The sequence below is a fragment of the Pan paniscus genome, chromosome 15 (assembly GCF_029289425.2).
Source record: "Pan paniscus chromosome 15, NHGRI_mPanPan1-v2.0_pri, whole genome shotgun sequence".
In the NCBI taxonomy this organism is placed as follows: Eukaryota; Metazoa; Chordata; class Mammalia; order Primates; family Hominidae; genus Pan; species Pan paniscus.
Window position 1 is genome coordinate 28,100,111 of NC_073264.2, and position 14,001 is coordinate 28,114,111.

The window sequence follows — 14,001 nt, forward strand, 5'->3', positions numbered from 1 at the left end:
ATGACTACTGCTCCAGTTTATTTGTGTATTCATATATAGCTCTCAAACTACAGAAAGAAGAATTCAGTGACAGAACAAATCTTTGTAAAGAGAATCTAAATTTGAGGACAAAAACAATGTTTATCTACATGGAAAATTTCTGAAATGTATGTTATTATAAAAGTTAATTTCCCTCCTGAATAAATGATAGGTGATTTTCATGTTATCATACTAGTTTGAACAGCTGCAAAGAAGTGCTTAGATAAAAATTTTAAAAAAGTTTCAGATCCAAATTTTGCTTTCAAATTAACAGGTGCAAAATATTCCAGGATATGAACTTCTGTTTGAAGAAAGAATTTAGCTTGGGATACATAGACTGGCTATGATTGAAATGCATTTATTGATAGTAAAATATTTTACAAACAAGGTTTTTACATATATTAGAAAGAGTGAAAAACTTAGCCCTCTTTACTGAGCAATATTAGTAATTGCAAGGAGCAAGTCACTGGACAAACAACCCTACCACGCAGATGGTTTAGGTGCTGTCAAAGCAGAATCACCCATTTCTGTGTCTTTGAGTGTGTTTTAGAGAAGTGCTGATTGTCAAGGAGAATAAAACTTTAGTGAATGTTGTTTGTCTTTCCTGTGAGGAGACGGGAAACACAACCATTTGGGGTACATAAAACATTCGGAGTATAAAGATACAAATTCCATGTTGAATTCGGCTATTGATTATTGGCTTGTGTAAAATGGTAAAAGTATTGTATTTGTAATTTGTTACTAAGAATCATCGTTTAGACCATATAATAACACAATATAACAGTATAATAATAGTATTTCTATTATATACTACAATGAAATGTATTTAAAATACAATTTGAATTAGATTGCTTTCAAATATTTAAATGTTTGATCCTACGCTCATCTATAAATGCTTACATTTTATAATTTAAGGTCTGTTTAAAAGTTTATAAATAATACAAAACTTTGATTTCATTTGGCTGTCTTTTTGTGCTTTGCTTCTTGAAACTTAGCAAAAGATGATCAAGAGGAGCATGAAAAAATCCCCTGAATCCATTGGCTTTCTTCCCTATACTGACAACAGTTTACTTGTGTAAGGTAATTCTCTTTTGCCTGTGTTGCCTCATTTTGCTTCTCCTTGCTTGGCACCATTCTTAAGCAATTTATTTATTCATTCATTTTCTCATTCACATATTCATTGTTTCAACAAATGTTTATTGATGCTGCTATGTGTCAGCTCCTGTGCTCGACTTTAGGGATACAGAGATGAGCAAGGCAGGTATGAAACCAGGCTCTCATGGACTTTCTGGTTTTTGGAGAAGAGAGACAACTAAATAATTAAGTTTCACTGTATGTGAGAGATGCAGTGAAAGAGGATTATGCTATGCTGTGAAAGCAGCTAATCAAGTTTGGAGGTTTTGGGAAAAGCTTTAGTTTCTGTTCACATACTCAAATTATAAATTATTTAATCTTCAGTTGCTATTTGGTTAGAACATTTCTGACTTTATTGGCTTCCCATTGTAGCTGTAACAGATTACCACAGATTTAGTCAACTTGAAACAGAAATGTATTCTTTTATAGATTTGGAGGCCTGAATCTCAAAGTGGGTTTCTTTGGGACAAAACGAAGGTATCGCCAAAGCCATATTCCTTAGGGAGGTTCTCTGGGAAAATGTGATCCCTTACCTTTTTCATTTCTAGAGATGCATTCCTCGACCCCGGACCCCTTCTTTCATCTGCAAAATCAGCAGCACCCTCACATCATCTCCTGTAACAAACTCTCTCTGTCTCCTCCATATAAGGTCACTGATGGTTACATTTAGGGTCCATGATATAAGGTAAGATAATTGCCCCTCCTCAAGATCCTTAATTAAATCACATCTGCAGCATTCCTTTAGCCATGTAAGAAAACATCCAAACATTCCAGAGATTAGGGTATAAATATTTTGAGGGGCTATTGTGTAGCTGACCATACTGGTCCATCGAAAATTAGTGTCTATAAATAGTTACCTGAATGTGTAACCTAAGAGAGTTCTTGTAAATGATATGAACAAATATTTTATACTCATTTTTGGAAAAGAAGTTCAAAATTTCTTTATAAGGTACTAAACCTTTATGGTTTAGTAAAGGTATAAAATCATATTTTATAATATTGTAAACTTTTGTATGTAACTCAAGAAAGCTAGGCTACATTCACGTAACTATTAGAAGGGCAGTGGTAGCATGTGGACAGGATCAAAACTTTGAGATTTCTACCTGTCTCATACAGCAGTTGCAGCCCCCCTTGACCATCTCAACTTGAGTCCCATGTGCACAGATATCATTTCACAAAAAGAAAAAGAATAATTACTGATTTGGCTCTGAAATGCTTATGTATCCAGCCCTCCAGAGAACAAACCGGTACTTCATATGTATCATGAGGACTACCTTGCCCTAAATAATGTGTGGGCCTCACTATCCTGTCTCTTAGTTCCTTTTTCCTGAACTCTTCCTCCAGAGTTGTGGGTGTTTCTCTTCCAATAAGAAAAGAAACCTATCAGCCACATGGAATTCTAAGGGGGAGAGTATTTAATGAGAGACAGGAGTGTGTTTGCATGGGTCTAGCTGCCATTATGATTCCTTTATTCTTCCCAACAGAAATTCCACCTTCTGGTACAATAGCCTATTCTTATTAATTCCATTTGTCTATTGTTCTGTTCTTCCCCCAGCCCTAGAGGAAGAATGGAGTGAGGTTGTGGGGAGAGAAGGTCTTGAGGTATTTCGAAAGATATATTATATGGTCAAACTGATGAACACCTTGAGATAAAAGTAGAATATACGAGACTGAAGGCAAAATCGCATGAAGCAACTGAAGTTTTTGAACAGTAGCTAATAGCATAAAAATTAGGGTGAAGATAATATCTGAAGAAAAGGAGATGAGTGAACAGATAATTATTGAATGCCTATTATGTTTCAAAATATTTTCTGGGTACATGACCTTTGATGCCTCTGTTTAGTGAATTCTCTTTCTGTAGAAAGAACTAAGGCTGAGAAAAGTTAACTGATTTTCCAAGGTAACTCATGTAGTGAATGGCTATGCTTGTACTTAAAGTCTGGTTTGTCTGAATCCACAATCTATTGGTTTTTTGATATTCCAGGCCCTCTCCAGGGTGCCTGAGTTTGTTGTTTCATCACAGAATTACACGGAAGAGACTGGAAAGATAACTCTTCAAATGTCAAATCATTCCCCTCTAAAAAATTTTGCCACAGCTGTTGAAATATGGCCTTAGGGTTTATGACAGAATTTGAACCAGTCCCATGGAAAATGCATCTTGACTCTGCTTTTTTTCCTTTCCCTGCTGAGCTCCTAATAGAAGATGGATGTCTATTGCTTTTCTCTTGATATTCATGGCACTGCTCCTCTCCATCCATAGGATTATCTTATGTAAGTAATAGTTCTTTCAAATTTTGGGTGGATTTTAAAATGACTTGCTCCAACAGGGTTCACTCTTCTAACTAACACAACCTCTGAGTAGGTTTAAATTCAATTAGTTTGGCTAGTGCCAAAATGTGATCAGCTATTAATGAGTGGTCTGAAGATTTTTTTTTTTTTAAACTGAAAGGGTGATTCTGTCATTCACTTCCTGAAAATTAGAAAAGCTCTTCTGATTTCATTTGCATGTTGAGATTTTCTATTATGACTTGTATTCAATTTAGCACACTCAAATATGAAGCAAATCTATTCATTTAATCTGCTGCCTGAGCCAATATCTCTGCAGCAAGAGATATCCTACCTTCGTGTGTGCATGTGCTTGAGAGCAATTGTTTGGCAATAGCTCTTATTAATATAAATCAACATCTACAAAGAAAGCCTCCTCTATTCCTGAAATTCATATTTATATAAATAGAAAAGTAATGGATTTCAAAATGGGTCCAATAGGTTTGAGCTTCTAGAATTATCCCAAGAGTATAGACAGCACTGAAATATTTCAAGGTGTTTTGGAGAGGGGTGTTGATAAAGTATTTTCATGTTTGCTGCGTGCCTCTGAGCCGGCAGATTCATACTAATAATGGCAGAAGCCAGGAATAGTTATAATACGCTTAATTAACTCTAAGCTTATTTAATGCCATGGTCCAGATGAACTCTAGATAGGGAGACATAATACATATAGCTCATTAAAAAATAATTTGGACTTTTCTAATCTATATTTGCATAAAGTTCAGGTCCTTGTCCTGAAGGTATTAATTATTTTTCTAATATTATTGTTGAAAAATGGATGCCCATGAAAAAATGGTAATTAGAGAAATGCTGGCTAACATAATTCAATTTCACATAACATGCTCATGCCAATTATGCCAGGAAGTTTCTTTGTCTTGAGGAAATACCCTTTTAAAAGAGAGTTATAGTAAAAAAAAAAAAAAAATGTGTAAATGAGATCCTGCTGAGAGCTGTTAAAAATAAAACAATAAACAAAATTAACCGATTTGTCTCTGTTTATATGAGTTAGAAAGGTACTTGCTAGAGACTTTATGCTTCCATCAGAAACAGGTTATTTTTGCTTTGATCATATTTTAGAACTCATTTTCTTAAGGATACTACGTGTTATTTTGAGAAAATGTATGCAGAGAATTAAAAGAATCTGATTAATTGTTGTATTTGATGAGATCTTATATGACACACTTCTTGAATTTTATGGTGAGTTGCTAGCAGCGAACAATTCTAGAAATCAACATTCTAGCAAAGAAGCTATAATGGCATCCTAAATAAGAACAGCAACTTTAACTGAATGTACTACTGAAATGTTTTCTTCTAATTTTACGCATGGTGTTTGTTTTTATGCATTCCCTTTTTTATATGCATATAATGGATCTATTTTGTGCAGAGGCATAGGTCAGTGGCTCCATCATCCAATATCCTTCATGTGTATAAACAAAATAAGGAAAGATGAAAAGGTAGGCAAGGAAGAGATTGCAAAGTTATAGGGTTAGAGAAGCCAATGTTTAACATTCATCGCCATGTTCTGCTGGGGCTTTTCTCAATTCTACATCTTAAATCATATCTTGTTTTTTAAAAAATATTTATATGAAGAAACCAATATGGACTAAGCTTAAAAATGACAAACAATAGTTTTCCGTATCTTCCTTAATTTCTACTGTGGAAACTGTAGCCCGTCTCAAAGTTCCACCAATTATTTTGGGACCTCTGTGTAACTTTTAAAATTTTCATTTTTGCCCTCATTGTTGGTCCATACTTCTAAGGCATTGTATGCTGCTAAAATAATCAAAGTCCACACAATCCTTCAAAGGAACTCTAAGGCTGCTGATATTGTCATAGTCTCTGGATAAAAATCCCTGGAACTGAGCAATGTCAATATTCTATTGAACTGAAGCTGCTTTGCTGCGCCAAAACTGAAGTTATTGTTGAAGCTGAGGAATCACCGTGTGGCCATTCTGCTCTATGCTTAGGGGAAGAGAAGCCCTTTCTCCCACCTTTGTGGTATGCTTGGATACATATGTCCCAGATATAAGCAACCAGAGTAGCCACTTCATGTTGGACTTCATGGTCCCAATATCTCATGGAGATTTTGGTGAAAACAGCTTTTATTTTCTCTGGAAGTCAATTTTCCTAGAATACAAATGTGAGGCCATGAAACTCACATAAAGCACCTATTGATAACTGCCTCCTCTTTCTAAATTGATGTCGTTCTCAAATTGAGCTTGCATGCCTCATTCTTTTGGATAAACTGCTTTAGAGGTGGACATGTCAATGAAATAAATTCCTAGCGGGCTCAACCCATCGGCTCTCTAGGGAGTTACTGCAGCATCTGAATCTTTGAGCACAGTTTACAGCTAAGCTGGGAACAAGCTTCTCCTTTCCCTCCTAATATCTACTTTGTGTGTCATACCACTGATTTACTGGACTAGATCTAATAGTTTTGTGCCAGTTTCACTTAACTATTGTTATTGTTATCAAGAAATGGAGTTAGGTCATGTCAAAAATGGGATATTTGTGTGCATCTTTTTAAAATTGATTGTGTGCGTGTTATTTAGAAGCCCCACGTGTTGGCTCGGACATTTCTACCATCTGTAGTTTAGGCAGAGTAGCCATACCCAAACGACTTCTGGAAAGTGCCGGATATGGAATGCATGGAGCAGAGTGTGGTTGTCTGAGAGTTAACACTGTAACAAGGTTCAAGAAAATGTCTTGATTTGAGTGCTAAGACAGAGGTACAAAGAAAATATCTAAGGTCAAAGCTGTGTGTACCTAAAGTCGTGAAGATAGGGAGTAAAGAGTTAGGGGTACCATTCTGACTAATATGAGGCTTCTGAGACAAGCAGAGAGGTTGTTGTCTGTAAACCTCAGATAAGCACCTAATCAATATGGCAAAGGGTAGCTTATTAATAGTAACAGATAGGATTTTTACTGGACAGTGACACATATGAGACTGTCAAGAGTGATGAATATGAGCCAATGCATGTCAAGCACAGAGGCAGGCTTCAGATGAGGTCTCCTTGGTAACAATCGAGAGGAGGTTCTTCATCTGGAATATTGAAGGCTGTTTTTGTTTGTTTTTTGCTTTTTTCCTTTAATACTACTTGGCTGATGAAAGTTTATAGGAACCTTTAGAAACTAATTTTTATGCATCCTTAGAGGAGAGAAAAATCAACCTCAGGTTAAGAACATGCATGGTCCACACCCAGAGATCAAATCTATTTATGTAATCGTGGAAATAGTATTCACCACATGAGGCTTTTAGAAGGTGAAGTTTTCAGAATGGAAGTCTTCCTGGCCACTTTCATCAAGGAAAACATAAGGCAAACAATAACCTTACTGCAGTTGAAAATTTAAACCACATTTTATAGATAACATCCTCTTGTCTATATCTAACCCCCCCCCCCCAAAAATAGCACCTCTACTTTTTGTATACTGTGTGGCCATACTAGAAATATTTCAAAGCTTGCTTGAAAAATAAAACTTGTTGCAAAAATATCTGTTGCATGCCAAGTATTGTGAAAATACTATAAAAATACAAAAAATGCAGAAGATATTTTGTAAAATATATCTGTGCTCACATTTTAACTTTGGAGGCTGACAGATTGTATTATCCAAAGATGACCAGAGAGACCTCCCATCCTGTGTGCTCTTCTGCAATGTGATGTTGCCACTCTCTCACCAAGACGTAGAGTTTATTTCTCTATTCCTTGACTCTGAGCAGGCTTTGTGACTACTTTGACCAACCATATATGGCAGAAGTGGTTCTGAACATAGCTAGTGCTCAAGGGATATCTTTTCAACCCTGTATAAGAGTTAATCTAGGAGAAGTGAAATAAGAATTTCTTAAAACCGTTTGGCTTCCATCATGTGTGTTTTTATGGCAGACAATATTAATCAGTTGAAGTCTTGAGAGTTATAGATCAAATACTGGTTGGGAAAAGTATGTTAGAGAATTATCTTATTTCATTTGTGTTTTGGTTTGAACTTTTTTATGACTAGTAGCTTAATGTACTTATTTTGATTTACATTAATGAACTAAGAGGGCACTTTAACGTACCTGAGAGAGATGATATTATCTTATTAAGTGACATTTTTCTCTTAAGCTAAGTACTGTTTTAAAATATTGACTCATGATGGGGGAAAAGTTATACTTAACAGTGTATTAACAGTAAGATGAAAGACTTGGAACAGATTAATATGGTTCTGAAGGTTAAAAGTTCTGAGTTGTTATCCTGGTTAAATTCTAAAGAAAAATTGACTTGTAAATGCTGCCCAGCACAAACACATGCATTTTCTTTACACTTTCCCATTGCGTTATTATGTTACTTCCAAGTGATAAGAAATAAACATGCTTAGATTTCCCCTTATGGTGGGAGTTCATTGTAGGTTTACAGGAGAAGAGGGAAAGTACAAGAATCTGCTTCAGTAATCAAATCCCAAGCCCTCAAGGAGTTCTTTGTGTCTCCCCATAGATTTTTAGTTGTCCCATTGTAGGCAAATGCCCATTGCTCCCTTTACTAATCACTCTATTGTTCCACTTGTTTCTCTGCTTTTACTTGTGGCTACTTTTTGCTTTTCTATTTTTACCTCCTGGCTTCTTCTTATTCATGATATGCACTTTCTCGTGGCTCTTATTTATTTATTTCTGCAAATCTTTTAAATCCTTCCACTATCTAATCCTTCTCTAATTGGTTTGGATAGTCACTGTCAATTTTAACATGACCTTTTAAGTTCAGAATACACAAGTGAAGACACCATTTACTCTGCTGGCCAGCTGGCAACTTCTGGCCAGCAGGAGACAATGGGTATGGACGAAACTCAGGGTTATGGTCAACTCTCCACTATGCAATTAATTGTTAGGCATTCTCAGGTGGTATATTATGACTGTAAAAATGATAACTGAATATATGTTCATTATTTCATAGTAGGAGGGAAAAAGAACCTTCAAAGAGGTGAAATTCTGATGCCACAAGATCTTCCTTCTTCTCCTTTGGTTAGAGTCTGGCTTCTCTTACCTGGAGGCCCTGAATGGTATCTACATGTGTACCATTTAAATGAATGTACACAGGTTTTTGAAATTAACATACATTTAATACGTATATTGTGTCTTATTTTAAATTTCTTAGCTTCTCTTATGTGTAATTCCTCATCGTTAAGAATATCATTGAGGAGTTATCTCTTGATGTACAATAAAATTTTTAATGATTGATTGGTACTCCTCAAGGCAAAAATCTTCTTGTTCCAGCACTTGGCCCATCTATTGTAAAAGTTGACATTCTCTCATTCTTTTGGCTCATCAGGTATATGAAAATGAAGGACAGCATTAACACTTGCATATTTTCATTATTGACACATTTAGTACCATCTGGAGAGCTGACTCTGGCAGGCTCTATAAGACTGGCTTACCAGTCATTTCATACATCTGGAGAGAGCTCTAGGAAGTAATCACTGATTGAAAAGCAGTAAGTGGCAAATTGCCTGGGATATTTTTTAAGAGAGTACAGGAAGATTCAAGCTTAGTCTATTTTCTTCAGTCTGTTTTATTAAATATCTAGAGAATATATGACATGTATCCTGGGTACATGTGTAATGTTTCCTTTTCACCTGGAAACTGTTCCTACCACCTGTCTCTGAGTTTATTCAGACATCAAATCTGTTGCATGCTAGATTCTGGGGTTAGAAAGATGAATAAGAAGTCATCTTAATAAGATGAGAATAGTCTATATAAAGCAAAGCCAGATGTAAAGCAATAAGTGCATTAATGCACTACAGATGTTATCATAAAGGTCTACACAGAATGTAGTGGAGGCATAAAATACAGAGTGAAAAAGGTACTCTAGGTCATTTAGAAAGGGTTTCAGATAGATGATGGTCTTTGAACTGAGACCCGACAGATACATACCCTATGTATTTGTGTATTTTTACAATTGTGCATTTTTACGTGAATACATAAATCAACATTTAGACCAAAGCACTATGCTAAAAGAGTTTAGTTCACTTGCCCAAATTTAAATAGCTAGTTAGTGATGTAGCCAGGATTCAAACTCGGATCCTCCTTATTCCAAAGTCTATGTTTTTATTGATTTCCCTACCCGAGTTGTGCAGTTGTGTGTGTGTCTCTGCATGTATATGTGTTTATGTGTGGGTGTGGGTGTGTGTGTAATATATATATATATATATATATATATATATATATATATATATGAGACATTCGGATCAAATAAGATATAAGTAGAATCAGCCAAGCTTGTCAAAACAACACTAAATTATTCCAGATTAGTATTACCATAAATTAGGGGTACTGTAAGAAGGAGCTAAATCATGAAGGTCCTCACATCCTATGTCCTACTGGCAATAGGGCACCATTGAAGATGGTAAGCTAGGATATCCCATGACAATATTCATTTTAGAAAGGTTATTCTGGATCAGGATAGAATAGAAAGAGAAGTAAAATATTTCAGTAGTTATAAAAGGTAAAGCAAGAATCAATATTGTGACAGTGGGAATAGAAAAGAAAAATAAATAAGCAAATATTACAGAGGTAGCAGTCATGGGACATCATACCATTGGAAAATGTAAAGAGAGGGTAGGCAGGAAGATAGCTTCCTATTTTTCTGGTTCATTTGACCTGGCACATGATGGAATCAGTTATAGAATAGAGAGAATAAAGAACACAGAAGGAAATATATATTGGTGACAATGTGATAAAGGGTCATGAAAATGTTAAGAAACCTGAGAAACACATAGGCAGCTGAAATAGAGTTCAGGGTGGGTGGGGAGGTGGCCCAGGGAAGATGACTGGGAACTGCATATATATAGATATTCCAGTGAAACCATGTAGAGATGTCCCTAAAGCCCTGAGAAGTTTTTTTTCTAAGAATAGTTGATGGTATATCTACCATAAACTGCAGAGATAGCCCAAATTCTTCATCCCTCCTTACAAAGGGATCTCTTTGCCATGTGGCTTTGCAGTTACTCTCATTAAAAGGTGGGGTTTATTTCTCTGCTCCCTGGATTCTACCTTAACCATGTAATTTGGTTTGGTCAATGGGAAGTTAGCAGGTATAATGCATGAGAAGGTTTGAAAACATCAGTTACAGGATATAGAGAATCAGTTATAGAGTATAGAGAGTAAAGAATACAGGAGAATAATATATCGGTAATGATGTGGTGAAGAATGAGGAAATCAGTGATAAAAATGTTGAGTCGAGAAACCTGAGAAACATTTAGGCAGCTGAAATACAGTTCGGTGTGGATAGGGAGAAATATACAGTGACAGTTCTGCTTTCTCCTTTTTTTCTTGAAACCATTTACTTATTTATTCTTTTTTTTTTTTCAACTTTCATTCCTCTGCTTTTGCCATGAGAATATGAGTATAGATTGCTGGAGAGAGTTGAGTGAAGCAGAGTGGATTTACTCTAGCCAACGCCCAGCCAGTCCAGATGTATGAGGCCCCAAGCTGGGACTGCAGAGCCCCAGATATGCAGGTGATCTCACCTGAGACTAGAAGAACTATGTGGCTGAACTCAGCCTCAATCATCAGCTTGTGGACTTGTGAGCTAAATAAATGTTTACTGCTGTAGGCCATTGAGGCTTTCTGTTGTTTTATAGCATTATTATGGCAACAGAAAACTGACACAATGAGAAAAAAGATGAAATTGCTTCATTAGGGGCTTATGGGGGTCACACATTCTGCAAACACTCTTAATTCTGTACTCTTCTTCCCTCAACTAGCCATAGTCATAGCTAAGAGTCATCATCAAGAGAAGAGTCATTGCCAAATTTTAATGTTTTTGAATACATCAAGTAGCAAACCAATTCAATACAGACTATGTGGTAGTTTTGTTAAAACAAAACAAAACAAAACCTTCTGTCAGAAGAGTGTAGACTATGTCACAGTATATATTCAAACTTAAGGGCAATTATGATTTGGGTATTTTTTTAAGAAACATTTTGAACTGATTTGCAATGATTGCAAGGATTGACACCACGTGTCTTTCAACCACTTTGACCTTGGTCTCTCTGAGCATAGAATTACTTTTTGGAAACTGGAGCACATACATTATATCCATAGTTAGATATATCTCCAGATTAAACTAAATTGTGGATATAGGAATGGTGAGAATTTTACGACAGATAAAAAAGAAGAAGCCAATGGGATGGCTAGTGAAAAGTGGGGAATATTGTGCTAGAATATATGTTGGTAAGTCCTTTTTTTTTTCCAGATTCACCATGTATTATTTTATTTTTTCACCCGATTGAGTATTAGGCAACAGTCTTTCTAGGGACAAAACTGTATACTTTTATGTATTTTTTTTCTTGAAGAAACATATAAACACATTAAAAACAAATAAGTCAAGGTAATCTCTCATACATCCAGGCCTATGTTGATGAATATAGGCCCACATCTTGATTCTCATTTTGCTGTGCTCTCTGTGTCCTCTTTTAAAAAAAGTCAAAACGGGCGAAGCAAAGGCTAAATGTCTTCTCATTGCTGTTTTTACAGTCTCCTTTCTCTTTCATTATTCTCCCTCTTCTCATTCTCCAACTTCCCTTTCCCCGGAATCAAAGTATAAAAAGCATAGGATACTAACATATCACCACTTAAATGTCCCAATGCCCTTGAAGACCTGACTGGGAAGCTTATCAAGTACTTTTACAGTTTTATCTCACTTCACCTTTCCTCCTCTCTGAACTTGTAGGTTTTTCAATCATTCGTCCTTAATTCTGCAGTATATTCAGACACACAATCCTTAATTCAGCTTCTCTCCTTTCACCTTACTCATATGAATCCTCACGGTGAAAGTACAGTAATGAGAAAATGGTGGTCTGGAAGTGAGAAGATATGGCTCCTAGAGGGCACTTCTAATGTCGTGGATAAGGCCTTTAAATAAACACATCTAATTATTATGCTGTCTATTTCTCTCTCTGATTATAAGAATAATAACAACTACCATTCATATGATGCTTAAAGGATTTTTAAAGTGTTTAGCCAGTATTTCATTTGATTCTTTAGGACACTGAAATAGGCAGGATGGATATCATGCTCCCCTATCCACCCTATTCCTTTGATATGAATGAGGAAAGTAAGGCTTAAACAGTTTAAATGATGCGTAAAAAGTCTCAGGACTAACAACTAAAAAAGTAGGGACCAGAATTCTGATATTATTTCTGGTCCAGACCTCTTTCTATTATACCTTGATGACTGTTGAGATTAAATCTGAGAATTTGCAAAATATTACAGGAACTCTTCTTCTTTCTCTTCAGAACCTAGGTTGTATTATCAAGTGCTATGACTAGGATCTGTGTCCGCACCCAAATTTCATGGTGAAAGGTAATCCCCAATGTTGGAGTTGGGATCCTGGTGAGAGGCAATTGGATCATGAGGGTGGATTTCTCATGAATGGTTTAGTACCATCCCCTTGGTGCTGTCCTGGAAATAGTGAGTGAGGAGGGATCTTGTCCTTTAAAAGTGTGTGGTGCCTCTCCCATCTCTCTCTCTTTTGCTTCTGCTTTTGCCATGTGATGTGCCTGCTCCCTCTTTGCATTCCGCCATGATTGTAAGCTTCCAGAGGCCTCCCCAGAAGCAGATGCCAGTGTTATGCTTTCTGTACAGCTTATAGAACCATGAACCAATTAAATCTCTTTTCTTATAAATTACCCAGTCTGAGAGAACAGACTAATACATCAAAGATAGATAAAACAGAACTTGAGATCTTTCAGCTTCTCTTCACTGTCAAAAGGGAAAGAGGTTGGATAAGCAAGTATGGGGAGGGGGTGGTATCCATTGAGGATGGGAGACCAGGTCTTCCGAACCTCAAATACTTGCTATTTGTGTGGGTTTATAAGCATGTTGTGGGAGAAGGGGCCATAGTGATAGATGATCACATCATACAAACTAGGATAATTTTGATTGTCAGAGGGGATGCTAACCAGTCATAAGACTGAGAAACAACAGATATAACTTGGAATAGTCCTTGGCAAATTGGAACATATGGTCATTCTAGGGAGTAGAAACTAGGGTCCAGCAAGAAAGCCCTGTTGGTTTGTAAGGGTTGGTAAGCCTTAGGCTAGTAATTAGCATTTGACTTTGCCTTTCCTCCCAAGCTCCCACATCTATCTTCTGGAAGTGAGATTTCATATGTAGCCATATATAGCAATTGATTATTGCTCAGTTCATACCTTCCCCTTCTCTTCTCTCAAGTAGGTTGTGAAACAACTTTTTGTTCCAGCAGAGTGATCCTTTATTTTTATAGTATAATACAATGACATTAATTTGTTGCTTTTGCAGTTGATACAAGGCCTACTTTTATTGATTACACAATTTTCTTGTACTGTTTGCAAATTTATTATAGTTTCTGAATATCTAAAGACCTCAATGTCTCTTCCTAATATATTTCCAAAGAAATAAAACCTCAGTTTTTTCAAAATTCCATTTTTAACATTGTGGGTTTCTGCGGCCTTGAAGTTGAGAAACTAGTTGCTATGGGCTGAAATGTGTCTCCCCAGTTTATACGTTGAAATTCT

At 36.2% G+C, this 14,001-nt stretch overlaps 2 long non-coding RNA genes across 2 annotated transcripts in view; one reads left to right on the plus strand and one right to left on the minus strand.

Moving 5' to 3' along the window:
* LOC112436995 (uncharacterized) overlaps positions 1-14,001 on the plus strand; it is an 89,480-nt gene that overhangs the window by 57,075 nt on the left and 18,404 nt on the right. Inside the window, exons 3-4 of the long non-coding RNA XR_004666117.3 lie at positions 1,014-1,098; positions 3,353-3,423. This is a non-coding gene — a long non-coding RNA (uncharacterized LOC112436995). The remainder of the gene's footprint in view (positions 1-1,013; positions 1,099-3,352; positions 3,424-14,001) is intronic.
* The window catches only part of LOC130540793 (uncharacterized), a 53,138-nt gene that overhangs the window by 6,454 nt on the left and 32,683 nt on the right, over positions 1-14,001 (minus strand). The gene's annotated exons all lie outside the window — the stretch shown is intronic.